General features: G+C 41.1%; 1 long non-coding RNA gene across 4 annotated transcripts; it reads right to left on the reverse strand.

Annotated features, from left to right (window-relative positions):
* Nucleotides 1-12,592: 12,592 nt before the first annotated feature.
* LOC136471354 (uncharacterized) lies at nt 12,593-15,820 on the reverse strand. Of its 4 annotated transcripts, none has more exons than XR_010762006.1 (7): nt 15,388-15,820; nt 15,171-15,238; nt 14,941-15,084; nt 14,468-14,552; nt 14,214-14,345; nt 13,432-13,501; nt 12,594-13,036 (listed from the first exon to the last, which is right to left on the reverse strand). It is a non-coding gene; the product is annotated as an uncharacterized lncRNA (long non-coding RNA). The 4 variants fall into 4 exon arrangements; XR_010762004.1 differs by having other exon boundaries at nt 12,595-13,036; nt 15,563-15,820; XR_010762007.1 differs by having other exon boundaries at nt 12,593-13,039; nt 15,171-15,820.
* Nucleotides 15,821-17,303: the final 1,483 nt, after the last annotated feature.

Genomic DNA, 17,303 nt, shown 5'->3' on the forward strand with positions numbered 1-17,303 from the left:
GCACTAGCTTCATGGTGAAGAGCAGCCGCAACAATGGAGGAAAGGGTCCAAATGCGTGCCTCTGTTCTCGGGATGGAAGAGAGAAGGAAGGAGAGGACGACTGCAGCCTTTTTGTGTTGTAGGCTTATTACCATCGGTTTTTGGCTAGAACCGACAGTGATAGTGTCCAATCACTGTCGGCTCTTGGCTTAAACTGGCAGTGATGAGTGCCCGTCAATACACTGCCGGTTTAAACCAAAAACCGACAGTGATGTGGTCCTTCACTGCCGGTTTTAATCTAGCACCAATCATTTTTTTTTATTTTCAAGCTCATAACCGGCAGTGAAGGTACATCATTGTTGGTTCTCACAAATCTGGCAGTGATGAGGCCGGCAGTGATGTGCAAATCTAGCGTAGTGAGCGGCTAGTGATTAAAAAGTGGATTACTAGAGATATGATAAGGGATGAGGGACTAGCAGTGCATGCGTATGAATCTTGGTCTTTAACTACTATACTACTATTGTATAAGTACATGTGTCACAAAGAAAGAGGAAGGAACTCTCTTTTGTTGCATGCAAGGTTAGGGGACTAAGGTTTTGTACATGAGGTGCTCTCACCGCGGAGAAGTAAAAGAAGTGCACGTAACCATCAACAATAGTTTGTCCGTCCTCTTGTTCTAAGTCAAATTATTCTAACTTAACTAAATTTATTATTGAAAAAATCGTATTTGTGATATCAAATAAATAAGCATCATTATTAGGTACATTATATCATGGAATATATTTTTGATAGTATACCTTTTCTCTTTGACAGTAATTGATAGATGTTAATGCTCTTTTTTCATAAAAGTTGGTCAAACTTAAGAGTAACTTAGGACAATCTTAGATCCCTTATATTTGCACGGAGGGATCGGAGTACATTAGGTTGATATATATAGTACATGTTTCGATTGTAAACACCAGTGATATAGTGAAGTAATTAGAGGTATGAATGAAAAAGGACTGAATATAGACAAATATATATGTAGATACAAATACAAAATAGTTCAGGTCAGGCGATAGCCAGATACAGTAAAATACTACATATCCATATCATATATCCGATTGTGAGTATATATATTGGAATCTGGTATTGGATGTCAAATATCCAGATTATGATATAGAGAGATCTAAAAAGAACATTGTTTCAATCTAAGCTTGTATTTTTATAATATGGTTGGATTTAAACCCTTCGACAGACGGGAATTCTAGCCCTCAATCATTTCATGCCTAATTAATTGGGCGTGTAGATTTTATAGTTTGCAAAAATTAGAAGCATGCCCCGCGCGTTGCCGCTGGATTTTCTTATATATATATATATATATATATATATATATATATATATATATATATATATATATATATATATATATATATATATATATATATACACACTATTACTATATGGTATTCTGTATATTGCGTATATATATGAATTTGACTTGCATATTATTTTATTATATCAGATCTGGTAAAAAATCTGTAAGCTAATAGAAGAAAAACCAATAGAATATTTGATCACATTATAGAAGATATTTTTTTTGAGAGAAACATTATAGAAGATAGGTGATGAAACAAATAGCATATGTAGATGACTTTACGTTAATAGATTAAAGATTAAAGGTATTGCTTATAATTGAGATGACATGGATATTTTTTTTGTAATTAATAAGGGATGATATGGATAGCTTGCATGAAAAGATTGCAAGTTAGTGAGACACTTAGTGGAAAATAATGTAGACATCTTGTATGAAGAGAGAAAACATCTAGTGGGTTTAGCTTTATAAGAGTACACTGATATTGCTCTCTTTCTTTGAGCTATTGCTCTTTAAATAGGTGTTGCTGTGTTGCATGCACTTAGGCCCACGACCCATGTTGCCGCGTTGGGTGGGTTATTTACCATCTGTTTGGTTGGGAGGATATGTAGAGGGCGGGACGGGATGGACCCAGAATCAAGCCTGTTTGGTTCGGGGGTCTGCACGGGCGAGGTCATCCTAGGTGCTAATATTCGCCTGAGATGCGGGCTCAGCCTCGCCCCCAGAAATCGAGCAGACGGGGGCATCCCTGGTGGGACAAGTCACGAGTGCCTGCACGCGCGCGCGAGAGAGAAGAATGGGAAAGAAGACGAGCTAGGACCATGCCGAGGTTGAAGAGGAAACGGTGGGCTCACCAGGAGTTCCCGGAGTCGGGGATGAAGCGGGCGAGCTCCGCTCCACCGGCGGGGGAGGAGCGCGCGGTGGAGGTTCGCCCTGAGATGCGCGCTCGCCTCCGCCCCCTGCCGCCGGTGGTGCTCCGCCCCGCGCGGTCAAGGTCGTCGCCAGGGGAGGAGGCGGTCGAGGTCATTCGGTGGTGCTCCGCCCCGCCACAGCTGCGGTTGGGATAAAGAGATAAGGTCGAGCGCGTAGCCACATGAGAGGAGGAAGGAAAAAGAAAAAAAACTAACAAATGAGTCCCACCTGTCACTAGCTCATCCCACTTTTAGTGTCTCCTGACCAAACAAAAAACGGATTGGTCCCATCCTACCTCAATCAAACAAAAAAAATAGAGTCAGTCCCCTCCCAAAAATTAGGAACAGGGCCGTCTCATTCCACCCCACCTTCCAATCATACGCTAGCTTAGAGAAACTTTGGGCTTACATAACTATAGCAGGCTTAGAGCTTCACAAAAAAAAAGGCCAGGCCTGTTTGTTTCCAGACCCCAAACGACGCCCTACGGCCCTGGGCCGTGCGGAGCGCGGAGAATGGCAACAGTGACCCAGCCAGCCCGGGACGAAAGTCGAGAAGCACACGGGCCAACTCGCTAGAAAATACTACTCCTTCCATTTTTGGCTTTTCTACGTTTCGACAGGGAGAAATAATGCCATGCCACCACCATCGCATCGATTCATGAATCATATAAGGATATTTGTACGTACAACAAATTCTCGACGTTACATGAACCATTGTTATTTATTACTGGATATATAAAAATCTATACATCCGCGTTGAAATCTATAATAGATACTTCATAGTCTCATCTTCGTTGCCAGCCATGCACGATAGTTGAGCCCTTAGCTTCTCCGTGGGCAGTCGACCCGTCGTTCATGCTCCACGATCTGCTCCCGGCGACCGGCAGCAGCATTGGGGGAACTTGTTAATATCCGGCGGTAAGCAGTACGTGTGGAAGTTACTACCAGTGTAATTCTTGGTGAGGCAGAACTCGTAGCACGCCCTCTGGTCACACGTCCCGATATCAGTCACAGTAGTCTGTCAATCACCGAACCCAAACGTAGTATATATATAAATATAAACGATAAACGAGTATTATGTGTGTACACTCCCATTCTTCTGTTAACCTGCGAAAATATCATGTGAATTACTTACCTGCCGCAGTAAAAGACAAGAACACAATGACCATGGCCGCGGCCATAAAAAATGCCAACGACACAACACTAGCAACCTTCTCGGCAAGCACCATTGTGTTGTTGGGGACGAATTACTATATGGAGAGAAGCACTTGTTCCTCTCTGTCTGGATCGGTTCTTGTTCATTCATTGCTCTCCTCTTCACCCCCGGGTTATATATATCTAGAGTGCTGTTATTACATTTGTTGCATCAATATCTTACTTTTACCAAAGTCTCCTTTGACGAACTTTCCGAAAACTATAGAGTAATCAATAGAGTCTACTGGAGTTACATATTTATGCCACCACGATGTACATTTACCACAGGTTTCCTTGTCCAGTCTAAACTGCAGAGTAGTGTTAAACGCTCAGGAAACCTTTAAACTTTGTCAGTTAAGATTTTCCCTTTAAACAAGCTAGGCACTTAAATAAGGCTTATGCTATATTCTATCACTAGTATAGATACATAAATGATTTTTATAGACACCTCCCTTTTTTAACAGAGACGTACTGTTTTCTTAGGACGCTGTCTCTAACCTTCACAAGAGGCACCGTAGCTTTATGACCGTTGCTGGAAATAAGTTTTCAGAAGCGGTTCCATTAAAAAAACGCCCTCCGAAACGTGTGCATTTCTAGGGGCAGTCTTGTTAAGACAACCGCCCCTAAAAATACGATTTCGGGGGACGGTCGTCTTTACAGAACAGTCTCTAGAAGAAGCCGATTATCAAAGACGGTTCTCTTGAGAGAACCACGTATCACATCCAGTATCAGAGGCGGTGCTCTTAGTCAATCGCCCATAAAAATAACCCCCCCGGGAATATCCTTCTTTCTCCTCGCGATAGTGCTGCTCAACACCATTGTTGAGCTCACTTGGAGGCGATAAATAGCAAAAATAAAAGAGGGGGAGGTTTTACCCGTTGAACTTCTGAAGGAGTAGGGTTTGAGAGGTGAGCTTGTGGCATCCCTAAACTCTTTTCACACTTTACCTATACATTTCTTTCACTAATTTTTTGTTCTCATGTAGATCTAGAGACACATGCATGATGCTTGATTTTTTATTTTTCCTAGCAATTTAGACTCATTTTTGCCCAACTTACTTGGCTCACATGAACTCTAGTTAATTTGTATATTTACTTTGTCATTTTTGGTACATAGCTTTTTTTATATCATTTTGTAAGCTCAAGGTCTAGAATAATATAATATTTATAAAAAAACAATTCCTTCAACATTTATATGCGAATAATATCTTGATGCAAATATACCTTTTCTTTTCGAAGACCACATATGGACAAGTCATGGATGTACACGAAACGAAGACATGAAGCTTCCTACATACAAGATGTGAATGATTTTATTGTGAGAAAAGGTGGTCAGTTTCTACATTTTGTGCTGGACATGCTGATTTTGAAGGCTAAGTATGGTTGGTCCGATAGGAGCTTCAACGACCTATTGACTCTGTTGGCTGCTCCTGCTTCCTAAATCAAACTCCGTGCCCGCCAACACATATCAAGCGAAGAAGCTTATCATTCCATTGACGATAGGTGTGGAAAGAATACATGCGTGTCCAAACATTGTATCCTTTATCGTGAAGGTGTTCAAAGACCTAACGAAATGTTCAACCTATGGTGCTAGTCGATACAAAAGGAACGACAACTGTAGTGAGGAACACATGGGTACTAGAACTTGGAGCAAGAGAAAGTGTGGTGGAAAGAAAAATGCCACTTCTCAGAACCTTGATGAGGAAAACAGTACCTTAGTAGTAGATCATGCTAACCAAAGAAAAATCCCTGCATTGATTATGTGATATCTATCACCGATCGATCGCTTGAGGCGTTTGTTCTCAAATCCAAGGGACTCAGAGCTCGTGCGATGGTGAGCTTCGAATGAGTGCAAGAAAGACGATGGAATGCTACGTCACCCATCAGATGCAAAACAGTGGAAGCACTTCGATGCCAAGTATCAAGAATTTCATGATGACCCGAGAAACATAAGGTTCGCTTTGAGCACTGATGGAATGAATCCTTTTAGTGACAGGACCAGCACACACAACACATGGACAGTTATCCAATCGATCTACAACCTCCCTACATGGTTGTGTCATAAGAGAAAGTATTTGATGCTGACCATTCTAATATCAGGTCCGAAAGCATCGGGCATCGACATGGATATTTTTCTTGAGCCATTAATGCAAGAAATGGAGACGCTATGGAAGCATGGGTTCAAAATGTGGGGTGAGCTTGCACAGAGTACCTTCACATGTAAATCCATTATTTTTGTTACCAGTCAGTGACTACCCATCATAGTTTTCCCTTTTAGGACAGATTAAAGGCTTCCTAGGATGCTCAGAATGCTTGATTGACACTACAGCTCAGTTCCTAGGGAGACCCTAGAAGGTAGTATACATGCATCACACTAACGCTTCTTAGTGGAAGGACACAGGTAGCGAAGCAAGAGGATGATGAAAAACTTCATTGGTAGTACTATTGAGACAGAGGGTGCGCCAGAGAGGCGGGACGGGTATTACGTGTATATCATGATCAAGAACATCAAAGTCGCCTATGGTAAAAACAAAAAGGATGGAAAAATTAATAAGAGAGATGAGGCTCCGATTGATGGCGTGCCATTAAAGATGTCAATCTTCTTTAAGTACCTACCTTACTGGCCAGATTTGGGCATGCGCCATTCCATCGATGGCATGCATATGACAAAGAATGTGTTTGAGAGCATCATTGGGCTATTGATGGACAATAAGACCAAGACAAAGGATGGACTAAAGTCACGGGAGGACCTAGTACGTTTGAATTCAAGATCGAAGCTTCACCCAATTGACTAGGGGAACAAAAGATAGAAACTTCCTGCAGCCAGCTACAACTTGACAGCTGACGAGAAAAGACCAATCTACCTTAGCTTAAGGGGCTTAAAAGTGTCGACATGTTTCTCCTCCAACATCAAGAGACTAGTCTCGATGAAAGACCTATCATTAATTAGTTTGAATGCTCATGATTGCCATATGATATTGACAATATTCCTTCCTATTGCTATTACGGCTATAAAGCCCATATACGTGATGGTCATCACCCAGATGTGCTACTTCTTCAACCAATTTGGGCAGAAGAAGATCAGCAAAGATGAATTAGGTGACTTAAAGCATTTCATGGTGGAGACTATGGGCCAAATTGAGCAGTGCTTCCCACCATTGGTTTTTGATATAATGTCGCACCTCATCATTCATATGGTTGACCAGGTTAATTAGGTTGCTCAGGCCTATGTACTTGGATGAGATGTGGCCGTACGAGCGATTCAAGACTATTTTAAACTGCTAGGTACACAATCGTGCTCATCCTATGGGGTCGTCCATGATAGAGAGATATTGTGCTGAAGAATTCATCGAGGCTTGCCAAGATTACTTGCGGGTTGAGGATAGATGTGTAGTTGGTTTGCCCATAAGTTGTCATAAGGGTAGTTTGGCGGGGAAAGGCAGCAAGGGTAGTAAAACATTCATCGATAAGGAATACACGCAAGTAGAAGAAGCACACTCCAGTTTGTTGCAACATCTAACGGTTGTGGAGCCATTTGTCGAGAAACACATTGCACTCATAAGAGCAAAAAATCTAGGGCGATCGGAGCAATGGATCTTTCGAGAGTAGAAGCGTCGATTTGGGCAAATGGCTATGGGAACAAGACATATCAGAAGGGGAAACCGTAATGGAACAAACCTTACGGAGGTTGGCTCTTGGGCACTTTGAAGGTCATTTTATGAATATAATGTTCAAGGTCTGATGCTAACCACTCTTTTTAATTTGAGCTTGCAGACAGTAGATGAGATCTACAAGGTTGCATCAATCACTACTGCACAAATCTTTCTCGAGGCGGGCATTTTGGATTAACCGAGTCAGGCATAGCAACGGCCTCGGACCAGAGGTCACGGTTAATACACGAACTACCGAGGTGGCTGAATGCCCGCCTCGGTTAATCAATAAAAAAATAAAAAAAATCCAGCAAGCCCGTCGATGGGGCCCACTGAGCCCATAGATGAGGCCCGCCAAGGCCATCCAAGCGCCACCAATCATCGGATCCATGTGCGACGCCACCGTCGGTGCTGCTCGTCCATTCCGGATAGCCGTCACTGCACGCTGGGCCGCTCAGAGCCAGCTATTGGTGGTCACTATCAATCAAATCCCACCACCAATTAATGACACATATGCATATACTATTAACCTAGTTCCACTTGTATTGGAGAAAACATGTTTTGCAGGACACACATTCGAATACAAGTGGAAAACCAAGCAAAATACACAATCAAGCAAAGCGTAAAGCAGATTCGCGCAACCAAATATCAAAGAAGGAGAAGAAAGCCCACCTACATGCCAAACTTGGGCCGAGCACCGACGTGGAAGGAGCATAGGCCCACCCAGGAAACGACCACACAAAGGCGGTCATGAGGTGGGCCCCCATGTGCGCCCGCACCCCAGGGGCTACCACCTAGGCCTGGCTTCCATCGACTGATGCATGCTGCCATGCTGAGGCAGTTTTGGCCGGTTTCCTTATTTTTCAGCGCCAAACCGACCATCAGCCACTATAAGAAGAGGGGTGGAGCGCTCCTTCAACACACACATCATTTGGAGCTACACACCTCACTACCACTTCTTGTATTTCTACTTTATTAGTCTTTTGTGAGCTAGCAAAGCTATCAAGGAGGGCTTGGCTCCTTGGAAAAAGAGAGGAATCTTGGTATGAATACTATAAAGAGTTCTTCCATAGTCATGCCCTCATATCTTCAATATAGTAGTGCATATGAACTAGAGTATAGTTGTCTTGTTATAATCATGATATATGAACTAGCATATAATTTGTGTGTTATGATCTTACCATGTTAAACTTTATGCTTAACCATTCATATGACTTGTATGAGTAGAAGTAGGGCTAGGTTGAGGTGGCGGTTTGTCGTTCCTTTGGGTTTGCCCATGTCCTATGCTTGTTGATCCATAGGGTCGGAGTCCCGAGGGGATATGGGTAGTTTCTTTGTACTTGGGCGTGGTGCTCGGGTGCACATGAACCTTCAGATATGACGACGCCCCCTGGTTGAGGGGAAGGCAGCAGGTGGTGACAGCCTTGTTCGTCCCTTGTAATCCCCCATGTTCGGGTACTGTGTAGGAGTTTTAAATTCTCTCGTGCTTGCTGACAGACCAGTGCTCGGAGATCTCCCCGTCCATCTTACACTTAGTTCTAACTCTAATCATATAGTTTGTATGATCATTAACTATTCTTTGCATGACTATATTTGACCATGCTGGCTCCACTTAGGAACATTCTTTTATTCTTTGTTTTTCTTTTATCCTTGAGGTTGGCTCAGATGTGTGTCCACTATCCATGAAATACCATTTTTACCCCTATGATGAACTATTGATTTACTAATGCAAGTATGTAATCTTGTTCATATTCATGCTAGACTCTTTACACCTTGCCCTCCTTTAGGAAAATATAAATAACAATACCCTGAATACTTCTAGGTGAAATGCTACAACGATAGATCCGTGCGCTTGCGGATATTTTCTGTAATCGTTAAGAACTATCATAGTTGGTGTTTCTTGGCGACGTTGCTAGGGTTAACTCAGTCTTAGTGATGGTGTTAAGAAATACCAACAGGCATTTCTAGCGCCATTGCCGATGATGGACTTAAAACCTCCACACTTGGTGATTGCGCTAAGAAATGCCAACAAGTATTTCTGGCACCATTGCCGATGAGGGCATAGGTTAAAAGATTCTAGTAGGACATGATCATGAGCACAAATTGATGTTGGAGCCAGAGAAATCCGCTTCAATATCAACGGCAAACAAGAAAAGTTTGACTTTTGTCCCCGATAGGAGCAATGCTCCATGACCAGAATCAAGTATAGGCCGAATCCACAAGGCTTAAAAGAGGCTGAGATACAACCTCAGCTAGTGGATAGCCTTGTCAAGAAAAACAAAGAAAATAAAAAGAGGCCAGAGCAAAAAAAGAACAACCTAAAGCAAAAATAAGAAACTCCAAAGGTTGTTCCCACACCACCCAAAAAGGACAAAAAGGTGTGGAAACAAAAAGATGAAGCTCCGAAGTCCACCTCCACACCACCCAAATCAAACAAAATGGTGTGGAGACCAAAGAAGGTGCAATCATCCACGTCTACTCCTCTAGGCATAGATGTACCATCCTCAAGCAAAAAGTGAAGGGAGAAGAGTTGTTGGCAGTCCTTAACTCACATTTTCAACTGCCAACTATCACATAAAATCATAGCATACAAGCACCAAATCTAGAAATAGGGCCTTGGAACTAACACTTTCCATAAGTTTTGGTGTTTGATCTTTTGTAGGAGGACATATCGGAATAACACAAGAAATATACCTAAAGTATACAAGAAATACAACAATATAAATACCCAACATGAGCCAAAGGGGAAAGAGGCCCACAACCAAGCAAATCAGGGCCCATAACAAGTGGGAGTAAGGCACACACCCAAATTAAATCACCTTATCTTCATAGAATACTATCATGGGCCAAGTGCAAATGATCATAGAGGTTCACCCACCAAAGACGGGCTTGATCTAGCCCAGCCTAGGTGCGGCCACACCGTCATTGGCTCCTCTTGGGCCCATCCTTTGTAGGAGGTTGCATGGCGGCATGCTTGGTCGGTTTGCGTAGGTTTCCTAATTTATTGGCGCCAAACTGACCATGAGCCACTATATAAGAAGGGGTGGAGCTCTGTCCACAACATGAACACTTGGGAAAATACAACACAAAGGAGACACACTATAGCAAGAAGAGAGAAGAGCTCCATTCATATCTTAGCTCTCTAGCTAGTCTACTTTAGGGAGTGAGTGAGAAAGAGAAAGAGAAAGAGATGGAGAAGTACCGGAATTGTTAGCTACCTCCATTTGTAGCAGAAGGAATATCGGGAATGTCAGCTCCCTCTTCACTTGTACCTCGATGGACCTAGGTACTACTTGGAGTGCAAAGGTTCATGTTTATCTTTGGTGGTGAGTCATACTTTAAGTTAGTCTTGTTTACTATTTACTTGCGGGTTCGTCGTTCGTTCTCGTTGTAGATACTCTAGTAGAGGGCCCTGATAAAGATGGATAATCCTGTACACGCTAGAGTAGTAGTTGATAGCATAGACATGGTGTCTAGGCTTGAGGCTACCTTCATTTGCCTTGTATCCCATGGTTGAGGGGTAGGCGGCAGATGGTGATAGCCATGTCCGTCCCTTGTAATCCCCCATGTCCGGGTATGGCGTAGAGCTGTTGGCCGGCAATGCTTGGCAGACCAAGTGTTATCCGGTGCTCAAAGTAAGTATATAGTGGCAAAGCTATCTTAGCTTAGGATCTCTATCCCTAGAAAACCTCGCTACCTGAGCTATCTTTCTTCTTGTTACCCTAGGTGAACTAGCTAAGAGACTTTTACACACTCGTTCCTCATGGAAATACGATACCCTGAATACTTTTGGATGAAATGCTATAACGGTAATTCCGTGCACTTGCGGATTATTTCTGTATGTGTTAAGAAATACCAACAAGAGTCTTGCTCAATGGACTTAAAACAGTGAGCCCTTGCCGTAGGTAAATCAGTAGTTATCCTTTATATTCATGATTTAATAAACAGTTACTTAGCTTAGAAATATTAGATAATAAAACTATAGACTATGCTTTAAATTATGCTAAAATAAAAACAATTAGTTCACCTTTCATATATCTACACTTGAATAAATCTTGTTTATCGTTTCATGATCTATGCAAGCATGTTATGGTTCGAGGTATGATTTCTAGCAATCATGCTTTCATAGGCTTTTCAAGTTAAGCATGGTGCTTAGGTTGTATAGCCTACCTTGATCAAATTAAAAACTAGTTTGATCACTGTACCAAAAGCTACTGAGCATAGACATGGATGAGTTAAACAAAATAAAAATTTAAAATAAATAATGTACCTCGAAGCCATCACCAAGCCATCCTGGACCATAGGCGTTGAGCTAGCTTGGGGGAGGACCCCTGCAGAGGTACCTTGTGTTAATGGCAAAAAGCGGCAGGTAGCCATCGACACACGCAACAAGCTAAGAGAAACCACGTGGAGTAGATCCTGAGCTCTCTCCAGACTTAGAAAGGGCGCCGGACCGGATGGTCATGACCGAGGGCGTGCCAGTCAATTTGACCCTACAATTGACAAGGAGAGAAAATGATAAGTAATTTAAGATGGAACATGCTGGTGTTTGTCCAGACAGTTCCAAATATACGGCCAAGTGGCTAGCACAATAAGGCTATCGACTAGAGAGTCGATATCCAGTATGTTCATGATGTAATCTAAACAAAACAATCATATTGACAATTATTATTTACTCAGTTGCATGAATCTAACTTAGCCGATGATCATGAAAACATGCGAAAGATGTAAGGGTAGACGTGTAAGCATACATGTGAGAGACATACTTGCTTTTAACCAAGACAAAAACAAGTAAAAGCATATGAATAACCAGTACATCCTCAACAAAGCAGGCTATCGGCTGAAACAATCGATTCTAGTGATCTTGTTGTATAGCATACGATCACTCATCCGTTGTATACAAAAAAAATCTACAAACGACTAGACTCAATCTATTACACCGTCAATAGGTTGAGTCATCTGATGAAGCATTGTTAGTAAGACCCTAGACCAGAGACCAATGGTAGATAGACTTACTTATATTGCAATAGAATCGTGAGGGCATATTATACGCGTGGAAGCTTAGGCCATCGGCTAAATAGCCGATGGAGACATAGCGGGTGGTTGATGCCATGCTCTTCTTAATAGATAGATCTATTAACCAACAATGTCCGACCTGACACGCCATCAACAGATCGAGTCTGCTGATGTAGCATTGATAGCGGGGTAATACCGGATGCTGGTGATCAATGAACCTCTATCTTAATAGAACACGACTTCAAACACCCGCCATGTGCGATCAGGATTGAGATAGATTAGTCATCAAATCAGGATCTAACGTCAAGAATCGAATCACTACAAAAAATCTAGGTTTATATGACAAACTAAAAATGTCATGGTAAATACAGGATTTATCATAAAAAGAATCTTATGACGAAAAAGCAGTGTCATGCCAGTCATCATATAATGACCATCACAAATTGTACCTTGTGACGATAATATGAAAAACCGTCACAAAATGTGATGACCTTCTGTGACGGTTTTGTTTTGTTGTCATGTATTACTGTCATTTAATGACGACTGTAACTGTCACATATTGGTTGGTCAACTTGTCACCTAATATGACAACCGTCACAAATTGTATCCTAGGAACCCTGATTTAGACAACTTATTGTGACGATAGGATAGATTTTGTGACATTTACATTGTGACGAATGTGGCATTGCCATATGTATTAATTCAATGACAAATGTCACAGATGTTTCCAGCATTCTCATCACAGCTCATACATATCAGCCAAGCCATCATCCACACATTCCAGAACATAAGGCAGAAGACACAATTGCTTGCAAGTTCAAACATCACACTAGTTCCAAGTTTCATCACACAAGTGCAAACATACAAACAGATGCATGCTTGGTTTGCTTCAAGTGAGGCCTGATGAGCAAGAATCTGTGCTTCCAACTGTTCCTGCTTTAGATGAAGGAAAATGTGAATCCTATTAGATGTGGACATAGGTGTTACTCAACCAAATTTAAAATCACTAAGTATTATAGAGCAACAAACTGAATCATCTATTACTTATGAACTGGTGGAAAACAATTTCATTGTCCAAATTTAAAATGGCTAAGTATTATAGAGCAACAAACCCAATCATCTATTACTTATCAATTATCATGTACAGGTTCAGTTAGAGAATAGTTAATAGCAGCCAATGCACATAAGCACTTAGATAACTTGGAGTTCAGAGAAATAAAAATAAGCAAGTCCAGGTTCAATACAGTAAGTAAGGATAGGTTTCATAAAAAAGCTTGTATTGTAACCATAAAGTTGCAACAGGGAAGGGGATATGATTCATAGTCTACCTTCTTTTCTTCATAGGCTTGATTTTAATGATGCCCTCAAAGAAACTTTCCTGACAACTTATTAGTCATCCTGCTCAATGATCAAAGAGATATGACAAGCATGAGGACTTATTGTAAGTAGTAAACTGACAAGAAAGTTTACTACACGAGAACTTTGTAAGTTTACTGACAAGAAAATTAGGATCATTTTTAGGTAGCAAATTGAGTTATCAGTACTAATTCTAGGGCAGAGTAAAGCAGCAGATTAATGAGAGATATATCATGGCTTGCACTATCTAGTTCACTAAAAATGCATGACGGTTCCATGTTCAACACTACATTCACTAAAAATAGGTCGAACTTGAGTTGTCACAATTAATTTGTTTTGAGGTACTCCATCAACACTAAAAATGTGGCTGCTTGTGCTGTTAGCAGGTTGCTGGATGATAATCATGCCAGCTTAGTAATAATAAGATAATGGAATGCAATTTTTAAAGTTCATACCACTACACCACAGCCCACTCAATCAAACATATTCTCCTTTGATTTCTTTTTTTATAAAGAACATGACATTTGTGCATCTCGGTCAGCACAAAGACAATGCATTGTTTTTAACAAAGTTTCCCATAGTTCCAAGGCTGACAGCATTTATAGTGCCACTGGAAAATGTAGTTGAAAACAAAAGCAACAAAATATAAACCGTATTAATGGATGGAAAATTACATAGTGTCCATTTCGCTTCAGTACAATTAGGTTATAAGTTATATGGGTCACATATACTGATTTAGAGCAGTAAAAAATACCATGATAAGCTTGACGACCTTGTAGCAGCTGTCATCTACTACAATACTTCCTGTCTTTAGCAGTAATGGTCTCTTCAGCTGCTACAAAATAATTGTATGGACCGACTACTCCACAAAAGGTCTTGCAGGTTGCTGAAATACAAGGCTAACACTATCAACGACACTATACCACCAAACTTAGGTTTAGCAATAGTTAACAAAACAAGACCAATCTATCAAGAGATGGCAATAATTAAGAACGACAAGCAACTTGCCTGGCAGACGTCACTTGCAGCATTGATCTAATCAGGGAGAGCTTGCATGTGCCTATGTGGCCTCCTAGGAGAGTTGCTGAGACGTCTGTCAGATATCCATTCACACTTGCATCAGATAGGGCAAACATGATGAGGAGCAAGATCAATACATCATAGCTGCTTCGCAAACATTTGTATACTGCCCATAATATGCATGGCTCGTTAGATAACAAAAAACTCAGATACTCATGTCAAACATGTATCAACCTTTAAAGACAAGCAACGTAATAACGATCTAAAACATATTTTTTTAGAGACCAAACATTTCATATTTTGGCAAATAGAAACATCATGTGTCAGACGCATTTTATCAAACATATAGTGTCGTACTACCGTTCCTGCCATGGGGGGCTTCAACTGCATTTGGCATCTTGTCAGAAAAAAATCTGCGTTTGGCAACAGACAAAACGATTACGCAGACTACTGAAAGTTACCTCCCAAGCAAGAATCGTAGGCAGGCAAAGGGATGTGGTGCTTGGAGCTGGAGGGACAATGCTTGGCTTTGAGGTTGATGCAGACCATCCCCTACCGACTAGAGCGCTAGAGGACTGCCTCACCATGTCACATATTACTCTGAACTGTGTAGATGAACATAACAGCTACATGAACTGCCGTAGGGACCAAACCAGGCAAACAAAGAAAAAATAACAGTAGTTCTCTAAACCTGAAAGTTGAACAAGCTGCTGCAGTTTAACTTTGAACACACATCCTCATGGAGCTCCAAAAATAAACCTGCAGGTTGAAAGATAATTGCGCTGCTGAAAGAGAAGCCCTCCAGAAATAGCTACTAGAGAAAATCCAAACAAAAAGCACACGACTCAAGCTGTGCACTGGACAAACACGATGCCTACTGCGGCACCGACCTCCTATGCCATCCCTACCATTGTTGCTGAACTGGTACACCATGGATCTGGCCTCTCTACCATGGCGCCTAATGGATCTGGCGTCCCCATTGACCAGGCGAAGCCATCAAGATCTAGGCCATTACAGCTCAGATCCGAATAGAAATAGATAAGGGATTGGGTATTTTCACACAGGACGAAGGGAGTGATGGACCTCTGGTGAAGCTCGGCGTCCCGCTCAGTAGGAAGAGGAGGGGCGGCACCGGCCCCAGTCATCATGACACGGATGGCCCGGCGGCGGCAACAGCATGGGTCGGGCGGCGCGGGGCTTGGGGGCCGGCGACGTACATGGGAGGCTGAGGCATGGACGGTGCGGCTGGAAGGGGCGACGCTGGTAGCGGCCCTGCCGGAGGCGAGAGCAGGTGGGAGCAGGCGGAGGCGAGCGGCGTCACGACTCATGAGAGAAGGGACTGGGAGAGAGAGAGCCAGGGTTTGAGAGGAAACCCATGGATCTCAACCGTCGGATCGAAAGATGGATGGCTGATGGCAACTGAGGCCGTAGCTAGGCCTGTGGGAGGTATTGGCCCAAGTTGTATTTTTTTGTTTTCTTTTGATAATAAATAATTTTTGGGATAGTATTTTTAGATACTAAATGAATTTAAATGAAAAAGTCATCACTAGCAAAGTTATAGAAATCATCGAGATCTATGACTTCTATTTTGGTCATTTCCCCATCCGACTTTGTTTAAAGAATTTAAATTTTAAATTTCAAAAGTTGAGAACTTTGAACATAATTTGGGGGTAATAAATATTTTCAAATGGAAAAAATATCTACAACAAAGTTGTATAACACATCGAGATCTACCACTTTTGTTTTGGTCATTTTTCCATATAACTTTGTTTGGACAGTTTAAATTTTGAATTTTAAAATATTAGAACTTCGAACAAAATTTTTGGGGTACGAAGTAATTTTAAATGAAAAAATCATCAACAATGAAGTTGTAGAACTGATCAAGATCAACAACTTTTATTTTGGTCATTTGTTCATCCGACAAAGTGATAGTATCATTGTTCACAAATTTCACATATCTCTTGAGGGAGATGTGAAATTTGTGAACAATGGTACTATCACTTTGTCGGATGAACAAATGACCAAAATAAAAGTTGTAGATCTCGATGAGTTCTACAACTTTTATGTTCATCATCTTTTCAGCTAAAATGATTTACTACTTCAAAACGTTGTTTGAAGTTGCTATTTTTTGAAATTTAAAATTTGAATTGGTAGAACAAAGTCACATGAAAAAATGATAAAAATAATAGCTGTAAGAACGCAATAAATTGATAGAGCATGATTTTAGAAAATTTTAGAAAAAAAGATGATTAAATTTGAAGTTAGTACGAGGGAGAAAGGCTAGTTATAAGTTTTAACCAGAGATTAAAAAGAAAAACTGCGCTTGTTCATATGATTTGTGAGAACTTCGGTATATAAGAACTTCGAACAGAATTTTGGGAGAGTAAATGATTTCAAATAAAAAAAGTTATAAACAATAAAGTTGTAGATCTCATTGAGACCTACAATTTTGATATTGGTCATTTCTTCATCCAAATTCGTTTGGGTAATTTTAAATTTGAGTTTCAAAATTTGATAAATTCGAATAGAATTTTGACATAGTAAAATGATTTCAAATGAAAAAGTGAGCAACAACAAAGTTGTACAACTCATTGAGATCTAAAACTTTGGTGTTGGTCATTTCTTCATACGAATTTGTTTGAACAATTTAAAGCTCTTGAATTTGAACTCAAAATGGATTTACAAATTAAAAAGAAAAAAAGAAAGGAAAAAGAAAAAACATCTCTCAACCCTACTCTTTTAGGGCACGGCCTGTCTCCCTGGGCCAAGGCCTAGCTCTGAGCCCAACGTTGCCCATGCCTTATCCCTCTCCCACGTTGGGCCG

The sequence above is a fragment of the Miscanthus floridulus genome, chromosome 1 (assembly GCF_019320115.1).
Source record: "Miscanthus floridulus cultivar M001 chromosome 1, ASM1932011v1, whole genome shotgun sequence".
NCBI classification, from domain to species: domain Eukaryota; kingdom Viridiplantae; phylum Streptophyta; class Magnoliopsida; order Poales; family Poaceae; genus Miscanthus; species Miscanthus floridulus.